Source organism: Alligator sinensis, unplaced genomic scaffold (assembly GCF_000455745.1).
Source record: "Alligator sinensis unplaced genomic scaffold, ASM45574v1 scaffold428_1, whole genome shotgun sequence".
Taxonomy (NCBI): domain Eukaryota; kingdom Metazoa; phylum Chordata; order Crocodylia; family Alligatoridae; genus Alligator; species Alligator sinensis.
In genome coordinates, this window is record NW_005841919.1 from 3047772 (window position 1) to 3050331 (window position 2560).

Sequence of the window (2560 nt, forward strand, 5' to 3'; positions counted from 1 at the left end):
TGTGCCTCACTTGAGGACTGCCTACTTAGCAACCCAGACCTCTGATATTCTGCTTCACCAAGTGCATAGATATGCCCAGAGAAGGTTTGGGGACATCTCCTGTAGCAGATTTCGTAACCTGTAAGCGGTGGCGAGGAAAGTGAGTTTGGGAGTATGGGGCAGCCCCCCTCCCCCACCGTTGTCCTTCATTGCCTACAGCATGACCATTGTTTGCATCCTGAGTCAAGCAGGGATCCCTCCACAGTCCATTAGAAGAGGGATGCCTCTGCTCTGTTGGGAATTGGGGTGCAGCAAATGAAAACATCTGTGTTTTGAGAGGGAAAGGACTTTTAAGGGGGTATTTTACAACTTTGTTTTTATTAATTGCTTTGTATTTGTGGGTAGGGGAGCAGACTTTCGACAGGAGTGAGCATTTGACAGCAAAGGTAGTGTAAAAGGAATTGAGTCATAACCAGGAGAAACTTCTTAAAAACACTGGCCAGGCTTAGGACATCAAATCTCAATTAAGAGTTCAGATCAGTGTGTTTTAGCTAAACCAACAAGGTGACCCAGGATCATCTCCTTTCTGACCATATTTGTCAATTTTCATCATGTAATGTTGTTAGCCTTTATTTGGGGGGGTGGTAAAAAGGGCTCAATTCTGTGAGGTGGGTTCCTCTGGCATCCTTTTACTATGTCTAGTAAAGATACAACATCTCTTAGAACTTAATCTCCCAGTTTGGTAGGACCTTCAGTTTGGTAAAACCCCAATAACGGCCTGATCACCTGTTAAGGAGTTATTAGGATTTTAACAGGGGTGTAGGTTGTAGCTGTGTTTGTCTAAGGACATAGGCAGAAAAGGCCTGCCTTAGGATTTTAAGATATAGAGCAGAGATTCCCCAAATTTTTTTTTATTGCATACCCCCTTTCAGATTTACTAGCTGCTTGTGTACCCCTATCAACATATGTTTTAACTCCTTACATGCCAATTATTGTTATAACGAAAATTCAGTCTGCCATTATGCAATTTCTTCTGTGTACCCCCCAGAGATGTCTTGCGTACCACAGTTTGGGAACCCCTGACGTAGAGATTCTAAAATGTAAGATTGCTTAATTCTGCTTGGATCATAAATTTATATCTACATATATTCTTGTTCTTTATTTTTTAGCAATATTCATAATGGTATAATTCTAATGATAAAGCTTTAAAGCTTGCTGTTTCATTCATTGCATTGGATGATCTGTTTTTCATGAGAACAGGGGCTTTCAAAACCCTCAAATCCCTGAATCTACTCCAGGAGTCAACATCATTTAGAAACAGGAGGTGATCATAGAAGAGCTTGAAGGAAAATGGTGTTTGGTGATTTTGGGGGTGACATTCTTTCTGAATCAGTACTGAGGCAGTATACCCAGCCTGAGTCTGTGGGGTATTGTGAAAACAGGTGGTGCTAGGCTTAGAATGAAATGTACATCTGGAACCCTGATCCCATATGATCCCACAGAATTTTTTGGTGTATTGGCCAAATTTCAGTTCCAATTTCGCATGCAATTTCAAATGAGTTTGTCTTTTGTTTCCTCCTTGATGCTTTATTTATTAAGATTGTAAATTTGATATTGCAAGAGAAATAGTTTTAACACTTTAGGTAGCAATTCACAGTGCAAGATATTCAAAGTTAGAGTTAGAGTCTGAACTTTTGATACAATGGCATGTTCTAGTTAATGTTTGGGGAATAATTGAGACTGAATGGTTATTTGTAGGATTTAATTTTTTTGCTTATTCTAAGTTCAAAATATACCTACATGCATAGTCCTTGAATCTGTATACCCCATATGCTCAAATCCTGGAAACATTTTGCACTTGTGTGTTCAAAATGATTTGTGACATTCCACAGTTGGCTGTGATATTAACGCACACAGTGGCCATGCAGAAATTGCCATGGTGAATAAATAATCAATCCACAACAAAAAGGCCATTTAGTTAGGAAGAGAATGCATGTTTAGGTACCTGTACACTCCGTAATCAACTGCATTTTCTAATCTCTGCTGGTGGATTTAGAGATTTGGTTTAGGTTTATGTATACTGGGAAAGTGGGGGCTTTTCAGTATAATGCATATCACTAAAATATTGTACATAAACCATTGCTGGTAAATGTAAACTAATGCAAATTCTCTGGACCATACTGTAATCTGTTTTACTCATTAGGTACACTAACTGTAATATTTGGGGTTACACAAGTTGGGCACGTCCAGACGAGCACAGGCATTTGTTTCCCCACGGACAAGTAGCAGTGGTACACCCTGTGTCGCTACTACTTGTCCCTGGGGAATGCCTGTGCCATGTGTGCTGTGGCATGCGGCAGGTTACCCCAGGTAGGGTAGGGTAGGGGAGGCAGGAGCCAGCAACTGTGCTGTACCCAGAAGCCTTACCTGGTGGCCTCCCAGGGCTGCAGCTGTGGCTGGACACCTGGTCAGCATCCAGATCATGGCCCGGCTGGCCAGGCTCCACGTGCTGCCCCACTTTTTTTTGGGATGAGATTTCCTAGGGTCAAAAAAACTGCACTATGCTGCAAAGTATCAGTGT

General features: G+C 41.5%; 1 protein-coding gene across 12 annotated transcripts in view; it reads left to right on the forward strand.

Moving 5' to 3' along the window:
* Window positions 1-2560, forward strand: part of PLEKHG4B (pleckstrin homology and RhoGEF domain containing G4B) — a 234881-nt gene that overhangs the window by 56343 nt on the left and 175978 nt on the right. The gene's annotated exons all lie outside the window — the stretch shown is intronic.